The following is a 17,344-nucleotide window of genomic DNA, read 5'->3' as shown; positions in this document are numbered from 1 at the left end:
TAAGCACTGGACCACAAGGTTGGTTTGAACCACAACATTGGCCTTTGAAATTCACCAGCCATTCCTCAGAAACCCTACTTCTATGCTGTTGTTGTTAAGTGTCCTTGAGTCAGTTCCTATTCATATCAACTATGCACAGGGTTTCCACGGAGCAGCTGGTGGGTTTGAACCACCAACCTTATGGTTAGAATTCCTGTCATCATGATTATATTACAGTGCCCCACTAGGACTCCAGGTATAAGGTACTATTTTTTAACTATATATATATATAGTTGTTAAGTACAAAACTTGTTAAATTGCAGAACTTGTGGTTTGAAGTCCAGTGCAGTGATCCTACAGTGCTACTTCAGAAGTTTCTGTGTGTGTGTGTGTGTATGTATATAAATATATATATATATTTATTTATAAGGAGCTCTGATAGCGTAGTGGTTACGAATCGGGTTGTGAACCTAAGGGTCAACAGTTTGAAACTACAAGCTGTTCCGCGGGAGAAAGATGAGGCTTTCTGCTCCCTTAAAGATTTACAGCCTCAGAAACCCTGTACAAGGTCGCTACGCTATGAGTCAGAACCGATTCCACGGCACATAACAACAAAAACAACAGATATATGTATCTATAAAGAGTTCAGTGCCATCAAATCGATTCCGACTCATAGTGACCCTGTATAGGGTTTCTGAGTGGCTGTTGCATTTAAACCTCTCACTTTGCAATTCAAACCTATCCTGTGGTCCAGTGCTTATCCTACAGTGCCACAGCATTTTAGATAACATTTAATAGAAAAAAAAAATTGATCTTTTATTGCAGTAAGGAACATGACAAAGTTATCCTTGAAAGTTTCACTCATTTTGAGCAATCTAAAGTATTGCTGTTAATAATGGGAAATCTTTTGATCCAAATTGGTATTTTAATGTAGGAGAAGAAAGTAAAATGGCAAGGTAATGAAAGTCTTATCTTTCTCAGCTCTTAGCTTGTCTTTCAATTCTTATGAGGCTGAGGTATGTGTGTATGTAGCTTTTAAAATGCATATCCAGAGTTACCTACAGTTTGTTCTGAAATTTGTCAACCATTTAGTAAATACCTGTTATTTTTACCATCAAATACAGTTAGCAATAGCATTTATGTGCCGGGCACTGTTATTAGTAGTTTGTATTTGTTGGTATTTTCTATCCACACAACAATTCTATGCATCATTATTATCTCCTTTTTATAGATAAAGCAAAACTGAAGCATGGAGAAGTTCAGTCATTTATCTGAGGTTATACTATTTCTAATCCTAGCAGTGTGTCCCTAAGGTCTATGTCAGGAAAATAGAATATCATAAAATGTAGAGAGACAAAAGAGAGAATAATATATAACATTTGTTGATCCATAGTAATGTGCTAAGTATTGGCTTTCCTATACTGCTCCGACCTCACTTTCTGAGCTCTCCCCTTTGCTAATTCGGTTCCACTGAAACTGATTTCTTTCTGATTCCTAAACTCACAAAGCATATTTTTACATCAGCACCTTTGCAATTTTAATCCCTTCTGTCTGAATGATTCTTCCTGTATTTAAACAGTTGGTCATTTCCCTCCCCTGCTTTACTGAAATATCAACCTTTTAGAAAGATTTTTTAATAACTCCATTATAAATTGAACATGCTTATATGTTCTCTATATTCTTTTTCTCCATTACAAATGTCATCACCTTAAAAATATAAATTTTACATATATTTTTGTTGTTGCCTAGTTCTCTCCACTAGTAATAAAGCTTCATGAATACAGGAAGGTTTGACATTTTTTTAACCTACTATATTTCCAGCACTGAACAGTTCTTGACACTGCTAAATATCCCTCAAGTAAATTATCCCTCATAAAATATCCCACATAAAATACCCCTCAAGTAAATTAATTAAATGAATGAAGAATCAAAAATGCATATCTCAATAAAACTAGTGAAGGCTATTGAGTGCTAATTGTGTTACACATATTTTAAAAAGTGGTTTCATGCTTTAATTCATTCGTTGTTGTTGTTAAGTACTGTCCAGTAGGTTCCAACCCATAGTGACTCCGTATAGGGTTTTCAAAGAGTAGCTGGTGAGTTTGAACCAGTAAACTTGTGGTTCATACCGACCTTGCAGTGCCACACCAGGACTCCATTTAATTCATTTGATCCTCACAAAACACCTTTAAAGCAGACAATAATACTATTTACAACTTAGAAACAAGAAAAATAAGGTACTGGAAACTGAAGTAGCGTCATCAATGTCATCAGGCTAGTAAGTGTCGTCTACTCTGTGTAGTTCTTGGTTTTCTGCTATACTGCTTCTCTGGTAAGGAGAAATACATATGGGGTGCAATTGGGGAGGATCTAGATTTAAGTACACTTAGAAAATACTTACTGAACACTTGTTAGGAACACTTGTTAAGATGAAAAGCAAATGATAAAAAGAAAAGTCAGTTTTCCAAAGGGTTTAGTCCTAAGTTGTACATGCTCTAGGATCCACTATACATCAGGCAATGCTGCTTGTACTTGAAATAAACCAGTTGCTACTAGGTGATTGACTCGGTGGCACTTACCCACAATAGCAAATAGTCGATAAGCATAGCAACTTTATAAATTTAAATTCAAAATAAATATCTAAATTGAATTAGAAAAGGTAGAATGATTAATTTGAGCTAAAATGAAAAATGTGTCTTAGGTTTCTATTAGGTATTATAAAAGATGAATGATAGACAGTGAATAATACAATGTACAGCCAACATAAAGACCCTAGGAAAGGAGTTCTATGTTTCTGGTCTGCTTCAGGAATAGATGGGCCATCAATGTGACCAGAGAGGAAAGAGAGACAAATGGCCAGACAATCAGATCATTTACTGGAAACAAGAATACATAAGAGTTATTACAATGCATTATAATATATAATTTGCTTAAGAAAATGATAATTTAGTATGATGCTGGCTTAAAGACAGGAAAATTTTACCTAATTGAAGAACTTAAGAACACACAACTAGGCAAAACTTTTTTCATAAAAAATTTCGTTTTAAATAGACCTTTGAGTATGGATAGAATGAGAGGGGGCATCAGAAGCAAAGAAGGTACACGATGAGAAACACTGTGGGAAACACAGTGGGGTCTACTTAGGAACTGACAAAACTTCCAAACTGGCTAGAGCAGGATATTACATTACTCACGGAATACTAGTAGTTGAGTAGTGCAGAAAAAAACCCATGTCATAACAAATGCTTTATATTTAATATTATCTTAATACTATGTATATAATTAATTATTGTTGTTGTTAAGTGCCATTGAGTTGGTTTCTACTCATAGTGACCCTGTTCAAACTGTTCAAACTGAGCTTGCAGTCCAGGCTTATCCTACCGTGTCACACCAAATATATACAGTATATATGCAATAAGGTGAGAAATACATAAATGTGTGTATTTCTATTTCTAAGATTCTCTCCTTGAAATTTGAGGTTGAAGGTGAATAGATGAAAAGTCTAGATCCAGAAAATTTGAGTTCATATTTTGTTTAAATAATGTCCCAATTGTCTTACCTCAGATATTTATGTTTTGGAACCTCAGTTCTTCTAGTTATTTTATGTATACAATGATCCTAAACATCATCTCTGATTCTCTCCATGAACCTTAAGACATATATCTCTCTATTACTAAATTTTCTTTTCCCCAAACCTAAAGTATTTCTTCAATTAGTTAATAGCTACTGATCATGCATCTTTCAGTATAGACATCACTTTATTTAGAGAACATTCACTGATACTGAGGTCTGAGTCAGAGACTCCTCTGAAGTGCTCCCACACCACAAACTTCTCTCTTTACCACAATTACCATACTGGGTTCAAAATGACTCCTAATTTGTCTCCAGTGCTAAACTTTAAGCCCCAAAGTAGCAGGAAAGGGAATCTGTTCAGGTTTGTTTCCTCATTCCTTTAGCAGAGTCTGGCATATAGTAATTGCCTAACTCCATGGTACTTAACAACAACAATCAATACCTGCTGAATAAATGAATACCCAAACATATGAATGCAGTCTTACCCAGTCTCTGGGAATGTGATCAATATTCCTGCATAGATAATGTATAACAAATGTTCATTTTACATGAAAAATATTTAAAATTATAGCAATATTTATCCTCATTCTCTTGATTTATATATGTATGTATTTACATAAAGGAATCTGTATATGAAGAACTTTGGTATTAGATTTTGCATATCTTTCTATTGATTTTTCACTTCTCAATATTTTTATAATAGTTTTAAGTTTACAGCTTCAGCTGTACTATATCTTAAATTATGGACACGTTTTCAAAAATAATATGAGTAATTCAAATTTATTCTGTACATAAGATTTCAAGGTTGCCTTAAAATTCTCAGCAGTAATAAGATTTGTAGGACAACAATTCCAAAAAGTAGCATCAATAACCACTAGGGTGGTGGTGCTGGTTATGTGCTACAGAGTCGGTTCTGACTCATAGTAATCCTGTGTAGAATTTCTAGGCTATCAATCTTTATGGGAGCTGAAACCCTATTTTTCTATTGCAAAACAGCTGATAGTTTTGAACTGCTGACCTTGAAGCTAGCAGCCCAACTCACAACCACTATGCTACCAGAGCTCCTTAATAACTATTATGCTGTAGTTGTTGTTGGTGGTGGACCTGTTGAGTTGGTTCCAACCCATAACAACTCTGTGTAGGGTTTTGAAGGAGCACCTGGTGAGCTTGAACCATTAACCTTGTGATTCAAACCGACCTTACAGTCTACAGCATTAACCCACAGCACCACACCAGGACTCCAATAACCACTATTGTTGTTGTTAAGTGCCATCGAGTTGGTTTTAACCCATAGAAACCCTATATAAGGTTTCCAAGGAGCAGCTGTTGAACTTGAACTGTCTACCTTGTGGTTCAACCAACTTTGCAGTCCAGCACATTAACCCACAGTGCCAAACAAAGACTCCCACTATCTGACAATCAGAGCCTGAACACATGTTCCCAAAGTATTATTAGCATAGAAAATGCTTTTGTACTTTCAAAAAGTATACAGCATTCCAGAATAAATATGGATCCATTTTTGAGCAAGTCTTCTCTGACTTGAAAAAGATGTCTGAGTGGAGATGAGATTTCTTTTACAGATACCCTACTTTATGCCACAGGCAAAGGATGCAAAGGGTCATCCTATAGCCAAACCCTATTGACTAAGTAGGCTAATTAGATGAACTGGAAACTCTACAACATATACTCCCATGTTGTATCATAGATAACACATATATTGGTAGGAAAGGGAAAAACAATATGTGATCCTGGGTTAGATCCTAGGCTAGTAAGGAAATAGTGACATTACTGGGAGAGTTAGCCAAATTTGAATGGAATATTTGAGTTAGGATGACGTTTCTGAGATAATATGGGAAAAGGTTCTTTGGAGACTCAATGAAAGCAATTGTGACAAAATATTCACTCTAGGTGACAGAGATAAGAGATTTTCTGTATGATCTTTGTAACTTTTCAAATATTTGCAATTATTTCAAAATTGGTTTCAGGGTGGCCAGCAGTATATTGAGACCTGGGGACTCTTGAGCCCATGGATAGGAACATAATCACAGAGGACTAGAGTGGAGAGTGAAGCATCCAGCCGATGTGAAGTGAGGGGCGATGCACAAGAATACCCATACTTACTGATAGTACTAATTTGACCTAGTTTTTTTTTTAGCTGGATGATCAGAACTCGACTAGAGTAAGAAAGAAGAGGGAAAAGAGTGTAATCCATACAATTTGATGGACTTGACTATACTTATGGATGTAGTAGCTTAAAAGAGGGAACAAATCTTTTCAGCAAGGATAATTCCCACCTCCTCGGTACACAAGCTGACAGGAATGGGCAACTTAGACATTGACTATCCAAAATGAGGAGGGGAGGGCAACAAAGGCACAAAATGACTGGCTTACAAATTTTCAAGAGGGAGCTTAGTTTCAGAAGGAACAAGAGAAGGTAGACTCTCCACTGAGTGGTTTCCAACCTGTCTAGATGGGACTGGTAAAAGGAGATAGGGATAAGACTCTAGTGGTGCAAATGTAAAGGTAGATGTTTTGTAACAAAAGGAAGGGAGTGGTTGATCTTGCCACCCAGGAGTGGAGGACCCCGGGACCATCAAGGGAGAAGAGTGGAGTGGGAGACCCTATCCAGAGAAGCAGTGATGCCAGAGATGGAGGCAGAGATAATGACGTGGAGAGACAGAGCGGCTGGGAACTCTAGACTCAAGGAGGAAGTAGGCTGTGTGCTGATGGCTGGGGGGACTCGCATGCAGGTTTTGCTCTTTGGCTATTTGAATAGTTATATATTCCTTAGTGTTTTGGTGTACATCCATAAACAAGAAACAGAAAAAAACAACACAGAAGGATTGGAAGCAAATGCTGTTGAATGATGATGCATGGAGGGATTTGAAATCATTACAGTGAAACAAAATACGACAGGATGAATGTAAAGCTGATGTTTTCCCATGTTCACAATAAAAAATTCTTTAAAAATATTTTTAATTTTACAAATCAATTCTTTTTTTAAAAATTACTTAACTTTTGTCACTAACTAAGGCTTCACCCCTTATAAACTGACAATTCATCCCTGTGCCACTCTCTTCCTATGCGCTGTCTTCTAACCCTTGATTTTATGTGAAAATCATGATGAGGATCTCTTGGTTGTACCCTTCCAAACTGTGCCATCAGTGACAAAATTATACAAGATTGCTGTGAGTTGTAACCGACTCTATGGCATGTAACAACAACAACCACTTTTTGGATGTAGATCAGCAAACTTTTCTTTTGAGGCACCTCTAGTTTGATTCAGTCACTAAGCATTTAACCATTTATACCACAAAAATCATTTATTTTGATAATTGTCCCAAATTTGACCAGTTGAGGCCCTGTCCATTAGGCTACTACATGTTCTCGTAATTGTGAGGATGACACAGGATGGGGCAGTTCTTTCTATTGTACATAGAGTCAATATGAGTTGAAACTGACTTGACAATGTCTGCCAACAACATTGTTAACTTCCTTACTCTCTGTTGTCAATAAATACGCTAGTTTATCCTGTAATTTCTCCTGTTCTGTTCTAGAATCAGCCAATTCTCTAAAAACCTTACTTCTTCACTAGATTCAGAAGTTCAGAAATCAAATAGATGCCAGTTGTGTTCCTTGCAACTGAAAAACAATTGATTCTATACCCTTTTAGGAGGGGAAAAATATAGTAAGTACACAAACAGATACACATATTTAGAGATATGTAATCTATATATGGACCAATAAATAACATCATAATAAGTGGAGAATGGTATATTCTTCCATTTTGGTAAGTCTCTTTTGTTTTCTTGTAGGAGTGTTTTGTAGTTTCTTTGTATAGGACTTTTGTTCTCTCATTAGATTTTTTTCCTAAATATTTCATCCTTGAGTGGCTATTGTAAATGGTATTGCTTTCCTAATTTCCCTTTTCAGCACTGTCATTATTAGTATAATCTGACTGATTTTGTATATTGATCTTTTACCCTGAAACTTTTCTGAATCTTCCAATGAGGTCAAGTTGTTTGTTTTTTTTTTGCTGAGTTTTGGGGGGTTTCTATGTATAGGATCATATCATCTGCAAATAAAAAAAGTTTTGCTTCTTGTTTGCCAATTTGGATGCCTTTATTCCCTATCTTGCCTTGTAGCTTTGGCTAAGACTTCAAACACAATAGTGAATAGGAGCAGTGATAGAGGGCATCCTTATCTGATTCCTGTTTGCAAAGGGAAAGCTCTCAGTTTCTTTCCATTGAGAGTGATGTTGGCTGTTAGTTCTGTATACATGCTCTTAATTATGTTGAGGAATTTTTATTTTTCTTAGGTTTTCTCTCTCTCTCTCTCTTTTTTTTTTTTTTTTTTTTTTTTTTTTTTTTTTCCTCTTTTTTTTTTTTTTTTTTTTTTTTTTTTTGGCCTGTTTACTTTTTTAAAAAAAAGTATTTATTGTGAAATGAATGATAGTTTACAAGGGAGAACATCAGTTTTACACTCATCCTCTTGTATTTTGCTTCATTGCAATGATTACAATCCCCTCCAACCATCACCATTCAACAGCATTTTCTTCTATTCCCTCTGTTTGTTTGTGGGGTTTTTTTTTTGTTTTGTTTTGTTTTGTTTTTGTTTTGTTTTGAATGTACACAAAACCACTCAGGAATATATAATCTTTTAAAAAACCAAAGGACACATTCTGTAAATCTCCTGGCCCCCAAGACACAACCATTCTCTTTCCTGGAGTCTGGAGTCCTCAGCTGCTCTATCTCTCCATGTTATCATCTCTGCTTCCATCTCTGGTGGTGTTGCTCCTCTGGATAGGGTCCCACATTCCACTCATGCTCTTCTCCCTTGATGATCCTAGGGTCCTATGTTCTTGGACTGTAAGATTATCTACTCCCCCCTTTTTGTTACAAAACTTCCTCTTTTTTACTGACTTCTACCTTACTAAGTATGATGTCCATATCCAGGGACTGGTCCCTCCTTATAATACATCCAATGTATGACAGATGAAATCTCACCATCATGGTTTATAAGAAGCATTCTGGCTATACATCACAAATTTGTTTTCTTTTTTGGTGGTCCATGGTACTTTTAATATTCTCCTCTAATAACACCATAACTCAAATGCATCAATTCTTCTATGGTGTTTTTTCATTGCCCAACTTTCACATGCATATGCTTTTGTGGTTGTTAAGTGCCATTGAGTTGGTCCCAACTCATAGCGACCCTACATAGGGTTTCCAAGGACTGACTGGTGGATTTGAACCATCAGCTTGTAGTTCAAACCAACCTTGCAATCCAGTGCAGACCCTACAGTGCCACATCAGGACTCCACAAGCATATGAGGTTATTAAAAGTACCATGGCTTTGGCCAGGCACACCTCAGTCCTCAAACTGACATCTTTGCTCCTGAACACTTTAAATAGGTCTTGTGTAGCAGATTTGCCTAATGCAATATGTCATTTGATTTCTTGACTGCTGCTTACATTAAAGTTAATGGTTGATCCAAGCAAAATGAAGTCTTCGGAAAATTCATTCTTTTCTCCATTTGCCTTAATATTATTGATTGGTCCAGTACTGAGAAGTTTTGCTTTATTTACATTGAGGCACAACCCATACAGAAGGCTGTGGTCTTTGATCCACATCAGTAAGTATTTTAAGTCCTCTTCACTTTCAGCAAGCAAGGTTATATCATCTGCATATTACAGTTGGTAAGGAGTTTTCCTCCAATCCAGACGCCTCAGTTTTCTTCATATAATCCAGTTATTCTAATTTACTAAGTATACAGATTGAATTAGTACGGTGAAAGATTACAGCTTTCCTAATTTTAAACCATTTAGTGTTTCTTTGTTCTATTCAAACTGCCTCTTGGTCTATGTACATGTTCCTTATGAGCACAATCATGTGGTCCAGAATACTCATTCTCTGCAATGTTGTCCGTAGCTTATCATGAACCACACACTCGAAAGTCTTTGTGTATTTAATAAAGCAACAATTTCAACCAATTTTAAGACCAGCCATTTTAATATTGAAGGAAGGAGTCCAAGGTGCACTATGTTGTTGTTAGGTTCCATTGAGTTGGTCCTGACTCATAGCAACCCTATACACAACAACATGAAACACTGCCTGGTCCTGGGCCAACCTTCCAACTCTTGCCACGCTTGAGCCCATTGATGCTCACTATAGGCATTGGCAAAGAATAAGGCTTCTGGAATTGATAGAATATAAATTGAAATCTTTGAACAAATCGATGCAGCACTGAAGGCACTCTCTCCTCTATGGCAGGAAATTTGGAAGATAGCTACCTTGCCAAATGATTAGAAGAGATTCGTATTTGTGCCCATTCCAAAGAGAGGTGACCCAACAGAATGCAGAAATCATTGGACAATTTCACTGATATCCCGTGCCAGTAAAGTTTTGCTAAGAATCATTCATGAACAGCTGCAACAGTACATTTACAGGGAATGGCCAGAGGTTCAAGCTGGGTTCGGAAGAAGACATGGAACAAGGGATATCATTGCTGATGTCAGCTGGATCATGGCTGAAAGCCAAGAATACCAGAAAAATGTGTACCTGTGCTTTATTGACTACGCAAAAGATTTTGATTGTGTGAATCTTAAAATTTAGTCAGTTGTTTTCTATCCTTTTCTATGGTTTGGAATGGTTTTATAATTGGTATCAGCTTTTCTTTGAGTGTTTGGCAGTATTCACCAGTAAAGCCATGTGTGCCTGGACGTTTTGGGTTGGGGATTTTTGAAAGACCTGATCAATTTCTTCTTTTTTTTATAGGTCTATTTCATTTTTTCTACTTCCATCTGTGTTAGTTTTGATAGGTTGTGTTTTTGGAAAATTTGTTCATTTTTTCTAGATTTTAAAATTTGTTGAAGTACAGTCTTCATAGTTTTTGTTGTTAAGTGCCGTCGACTCGGTTCCGACCCATAGAGACCCTGTACAGGGTTTCCGAGGCTGTAAATCTTTACGGGAGCAGAAAGCCTCATCTTTCTCACGCGGAGCAGCTGGTAGTTTCAAACTGCTAATCTTGCGGTTCGCAGACGGATTCGTAATCACTACGCTACCGGGGCGCCTTTATAGTATTCTGTTTTTATTATTTTTATTTCCCTTAGTTCTATTATGGCATCATCTATAACATTTCCCATTCATGACATTTGCTTCTTTTCCTTTTCTTTTTTTAGATATTCTAACGGCTTGTAGCGTAGTGGTTACGAATCGGGCTGCGAACTTTAAGGTCTGCGTTTCGAAACTACCAGCCGCTCCGCGGGAGAAAGATGAGGCTTTCTACTCCCGTAAAGATTTACACCCTTGGAAACCCTGTACAGGGTCGCTATGGGTCGGAACCGACTCGATGGCACTTAACAACAACAACAACAACACTATGGGTCGGAACCGACTCGATGGCACTTAACAACAACAACAACTTGTAGATTATATTAAGCCTTTTCAAGAACCATCATAATTTGATTCTATTGCTTTCATTTTCTGTTTCATTTATTTCTGCTCTTACCTTTATTATTAATTTTTTCTGATGGCAGGATTATTTTGCTGCCTTTTTTGGTTAATTGTTGCAGATAATGCATTAATTAATGTGTTTTATTTGGGTTCTTTCTTCTTATTAAATCTGTACATTTAGTGCTATAGATTGCCTTCTAAACAATGCTTTTCTTGTGTCCCAAAGGTTTTGGTATGTTGTGTTATCATTCTCATTTGATTCAAAGGTTTTTTTCTTATATTGGTGGAGCCAGAGGTCAGGGTGGGGAAAGGTGGCTGTAGATGGCAGACTATGGGAGGTTTCAAGGTCCATCCTAGCATAATGGGGCAGCCCTTGGGCTTTTGTGATAAGTGATTTACCCTCTGGCGTGTGGCCTCATGTGTGTTTTCCTTGGAACTTGCCTGCATCAGAGCTTTTATCCCTCCTGCTGTGCCTCTCCTGGTTGTTGGTGTCCTGAAATCCTCACCTTATCACCTCACTGATCTTGTCAGCATGTGTGAGTTCTGTCTCCTGGCCTCTCCCCTGAACCAGGCTCACCGCTTTGGGTGTCTCATACCAACCTCACCCTATGCGCCCTCTAAAGGAACAAGGGGTCCAGTGGTATTGGGGTAAAACCCTTGCTTGCTTGAGCCAGGCCTCCACTGGTAGCGTTGTGTGGGGGTGGCTGTCAAGTGCGTAAGGATTGTCGGGTGTGTGTGTAGGGGGTGGGGTGGCAGTGGGTAGCATTGTGGGCTCCTTGGCCAAGGTGGCAAGTGGGGTGCGACATCCTGTCCATTGCATGCCCCGTTGCCCAAGATCTCCTCTCCTATCCCCCTCTGGCTTCCAATCCAGTCAGGTGCCTAGATGGGTAGTTGTTCTTGGGCCCCTGCAAATAGCCTAGAAGGCTCTCTCAGAATGGCCTCTCCTTCCTGGTTCCTTGCACACAAGGAATCACCTGTCATGTCCTGGCTGACCAGGCTTGGCCTCCACTGCCGTCCCTGTATTAGACTCTGTGGATTGTAACAAACTATGGATGACATTGCAAATTATGGGTATTCCAAAAGGCTTAATTGTTCTCTTGCAGAACCTGAAGCAGTCATTCAAGCAAAACAAGGGAAACCAGAATGAAAAGTCAGATCCCCTAGTTTGTTCTTTTGTAGTGCTTTGCTTATTTATGATCTTGTTCCTTCCATATGAAGTTGTTGATTTGTTTTTCCATTTCTTTAAAAAATAATAATGGGATCTGGCTCAGGATTTCCCTCCCTTGGATCACAATGGGTAGTAGTGACATTTACACAATATTAAGCATTTCTATGTATAAACATGGTATGCTGGTTGTCTGCCATGGAGTCGGTTCTGACTCATAGTGACCCTATACAGGGTTTCTGAGGCTGCAAATCTTTACAAGGACAGAAAGCCTCATCTTTCTCCTGTGGAACAGCTGATAGTTTTGAACTACTGACCTTGCTGTTTGCAGCCCGATTGGTAACCACTACGCTATATTCTTCCATTTATGTAAATCTCTTCTGTTATTTTTTAATAGTGTTTTGTAGTTTTATTGTCTAGGTCTTTTGTATCTTTGATTAGATTTATCCGTATTTTAGAATCATTACTGTAAATAATATTGCTTTCTTCATTTCTTTTCAGAGTTGTCTTTGTTAGTTTAAAGAACATAGACTAATTTTTGTACGTTAATCTTGTACCCTGCCACTTTGCTGAATCTTTCAAGATTTTCCAGTAATTTTCTTACTGAGGAATATTCTATGCTTAGGAACATATTATCTGTAAATAGAGATAGTTTTACTTCTTCTTTGCCAATTTGGATGCTTTTCAATTCCATTTCTTATTCTGGCTATGACTTCCAAAGCAATATTGAATAGGAGTAGTGAGAAAGGGCATCCTTGGCTGGTTCTAGTTCTGATGTAAAATGCTTTCGGTCTCTTTTCATTGAGAATAATGTGGACCACTGTTTTTTGTATATATACTTATTTATGTCAAGGAATTATCATTCTATTCCTGTTTTGTTGAACGTATTTTTATCGGGAATGGGTCTTGGATTTTTTTCAAATGACTTACTCAATAGTAGATATGGGCATGTGCTTGTTTTATTTATGTGGTGGATTATGTATTCTTGTTTTCCTAATTTTGAAGTATCCTTACGTAGCTGGTATGATTCCAACTTGGTTGTGATATATAATTTTCTTTTGTTGGAGTCTGTTGGCTAGGGTTTTGTTGCAAATTTATATCTGTTTCCATGACGTATATTAATCTATAGTTGTTGTTTTTTTCTAGTGATAGCTTTGCCTGGCTCTGAAAATAGGTTATGCTTACTTCATAAAATGATTTTGGTAGTATTCACTCCTTTTCTATATTCTATAATAGTTTGAATAGAATTGATATCAACTCTTCTCTGAATTGGTGTCAGCGCTTCTCATAATTTGTCAGTGAGACTGTCAGGGTCAGAAATTTGGTTTGTTGGAAATTTTTTAATCACCTGTTCAATTTATTCTTTTATTGTGGATCTGTTTATATTTTTTTACATCATTATGTGTTAGTTTGCTTCTGGAACCATGCCCGTTTCTCCTAGGTTTTCTTGCTTGCTGGAGAATATTAATGATATACTTTCGTCTCCTTTTAATTTCAGTTGGTTCTGTTGTGATGTCACTCATTACATTTCTTATTTGTGCTGTCTGTGTCTTCTTTTGTTAAATTTGTCAGTGGGTTTTTGAAATAATCAAATTCTAATCTTTTTAACTATTTATCTGTTTTCAGTTTCATTTATATCTGCTTTAATAGTTATTACTTATTTCCTTCTAGAAACTGGAAGCTTATTTTGTTGCTCTTTTTCTAATTGTTGGACATATTGGGTTAAGGTGTTAATTTGGGTTCTTTCTTCTTTAATGTGTTCATTTATTGCTATAAATTGCTCTCTGATCACTGTGCTTACTGTGTCCCAAAAGTTCTGATGTGTTGGATTTCATTTTCATTTGATTCAGTGAATCTTTTAATTGCATTTGTAGTTTTGTCTATTACCCAGTAGCTTTGAAGCAGGGTGGTAGTGGTGGTGGTTTTATACCAGGAAGTCAGTTTCAACTCATAGCAACCCTGTATAGGGTTTCCTAGTTTGTATATCTTTATGGGAGCAGAAAGCTTCATTTTTCTCTCATGGAGCTGCTGATATATTTGAATTGCTGACCTTGTGTTTATCATCTCATAATCCACTACGATTCTATCAGATCTCCTTTTAAACTAGGATGCTATTCAGTTTGTAAGTATTGGATTTTCTTATTAATTTCTAGTTTTGTAATGTTGAGCCCACCCAAATCCAGGCACAAAAGCACAACACCAAAGTGGTGCAGCCAGTCCCCAACTCACATTGGCGTGTCTGCCAACCACATGGATAATTTCTGCTGATAAATTCAAGCTTAGTCTTATTGGTTCTCTTTTGTTGGTAACTTTTTGCTTTTTTCTGAGGTACTGTGAAGATTCTTTCCTTGAATTTGGTTTTGAAAAGTTTATGATATATTTTGGCAATTTTCTTTTGTTCTCTATCCCTCTTGGAGTTTATTGTGCTTCTTCAATGCATATCTTCTCATCTTTTACTATATCAAAGAAGTGTTCTTTGACATTTTTTTTTTTTTTTCTCTCTCTCTCTCTTTTGGTCTCTTCCTGTTCTGAAATTTCAACCACATGTAAGGTATTCCTACTTATGGTGTCCCATATAATTCTTAGGCCGTCTACATTTTTTTCTTTCTTTCTTGTAATTTTTCCTCTAGCAGATTAGTATTTGCAAATTTTTCTTTAATCTTGTTTATTTTGGTTTCCATCAAGTCAAGTTTGCTTCTTTGCCTTTTCAATGACTTATCTATCTCTGAAATTTGAGTATTAATATTCTAGACATCTATTGGTATTTTTGTATGATTTCTAAGTATTCATTATTTTGTTAATTTGTTCCATTAGTGTTTTCCTGAAATGTTCTAGAATTTTGTCCATGTTTTCCTTGATTCTTCTTCAGTGACTTTGTTCTTTCTCTTAATCTGTTAAAGGTAACTAAATATAATTCCTTTGAATTTCTACTCAGGTAGTTCCAATGCCATTTCTTCCTCAGAAATGTGGTTGGTTCTGCATTTTGGTCACATGTTTGAATCATTATGTCTTGTTTCTCATGTGAGCTGAGGTTTTCTGCTGTCTCTGAGACATTGTGGTGTTATTAAATTTTGTATTTAATTGGTGATTGTTGTGAGTTCTTAGATGCTTACTATATGTCTCCTGGAGGTGTGATAGAGTAAGGGAGAGTCTACAAAGTTCTTTGTTCACTCTTAGTGTTGTGTAGTTCAGGGTGGGGTTGGGCTGGTGTTGACCACAATCTATCATTGATCAGATGATGATAAGTGGATGACAGCCTTCACCTTTTATATGGGGATACAGCAGGTGGGGATGTGGCTTGGCTCTGTGGGCATGGTTGATGTCTCCCACCAGATTGGGCAAAAGAAAAAAAGAGATAAAGAAAAACAACTAACAACAGCCAAAAAAGAGAAATAAATGAATAAGCAAAACTTTGAAAAGAGTAAAAGGGAATGAAAAAATAATGGAAGAAAAAAATGAAAACAAAATTAGGGAGCAGGGAAAAGAAAATACAAAGAGAATCATAAGGAGAAAACTAAGAAAAAGAATGAAAAATATAAAAGTGTAAATTTTTTGGAAAAATATTAAGTACATATGTATATATTCATCTATATATGTATATGATAGTCAGCTTCAAGTTAAAAACATTTATTTTTTATATCTCTTAGAAAGTTAATTAATCTGTTCTCTGGTTGTTGTTATTGTTGTAAAGTTTCACTGAGTCTATTTCAACTCATAGTGATCCAGTATAGGGTTTCCGAGACCTTTTAAATCTTTGCGGGAGCAGAAAGCTTCATCGTTCTCCTGTGGAACAGCTGATGGGCTTCCTACAGAAGCACACTTTAGTTTTCACTTAATTATTTGTTGATTAATCATGTGGGGAAATTTAATGCTCTAGCGTATGTAGTATGTATAGCTGATTGTTTGTTATACATTTTCTTTTCTTCTTGTTTTTTTGAGAAATGTCACTCAGAGTTGAGAATTTTATTTGACATTTTTTTTCCTTTAAGAAAAGCCTTCTAGAATAAATCATTTTGCCTTTTTGCTGTCATCTTGTCAGCTTCACCTCTATAATTTGCAAAGAGCACTTCTTACTCTTTCATGAAATGGCAAGTTTCAGGTCCACCGCTTTCTTTGTAAGTAATTACTGGTTCCATAAGTTTTGACACTATCTTCATTATTGCTGTTAATATCCTCTAGAATGAGCTTTATTTAGAAAGAAATCTTAACACCTATATCAAAGTATAACTAATTCATCCCGGACATAGAAGAGAAGAAAAGAAAGAACAAATATTTCCATCTTTAAGATGAGTATTTTGAATGAGTTTTTTTCTATACATAATATTTAGAAGATAGCAATGTACTGTTGGGGTCCTGGTGTGGCACTGTAGGATAAGAACTGGATGCTATCAGAAAGATCTGGGGTTCAAAATCACCAGTTGCTACTTTGAAGCCCTATACAGGGTCACTATAAGTCATGTAGTCCTTGTGTGGCACTGTGGGTTAATGAATCAGACTGCAGAGTAGTTTGAACTGCAAGGTTGATGGTTCAGGCTCACCAGATGTTTCTTGGAAACCTTCTACAGGGTGGCTATGGGTCAGAACTGACTCAAGGGCACTTAACAAAAACAACAACATGAGTCAAAATGGCACTTAACAACAATGCCCACAATAGGTTTTTAACACTCATATTTTATATTCTGATTCTATATCAAGAGATATAGACTCTGAACTCTCAAGGAAGAAGGTTCTATAATAAACTAAGTGTTGAGTGCCAGAAACTATGGTAGGTATTTTAGAGTTTAGGGTCAGACAGACCTCGAAAAAATTTAGCTGTTTCATTTCTATCTATGGTAAACTAAGATTCATTTTATGTATCTGTGAAATGTCAATAAGAATATATAAACCACACACGATTAAAAATAAATTTTGTCAAGTACCTAGTATAATGTGCAGAGGCACTTGATAGGTATGCAATGCATGGGCTACTGCCACTTCTTTATAATAATTACTTATTATAACAGTTCTTATGTACTTTCTATTGTTAAGTGTTCAGCAACTTTGTATAGGGTTTCTGAGGAGTATCTGGCAGGTTTGAACTACTCACCTTTCAGTTAGCAGTTCAGTGCTTATCCAACAGCAACATACCAGGACCCCAACATCTTACAGTGCCACACCAGGACTCCCAACAAA

This window comes from Chrysochloris asiatica, unplaced genomic scaffold, assembly GCF_000296735.1.
Source record: "Chrysochloris asiatica unplaced genomic scaffold, ChrAsi1.0 scaffold00058, whole genome shotgun sequence".
NCBI lineage: Eukaryota > Metazoa > Chordata > Mammalia > Afrosoricida > Chrysochloridae > Chrysochloris > Chrysochloris asiatica.
This window is presented reverse-complemented; position numbering follows the sequence as displayed.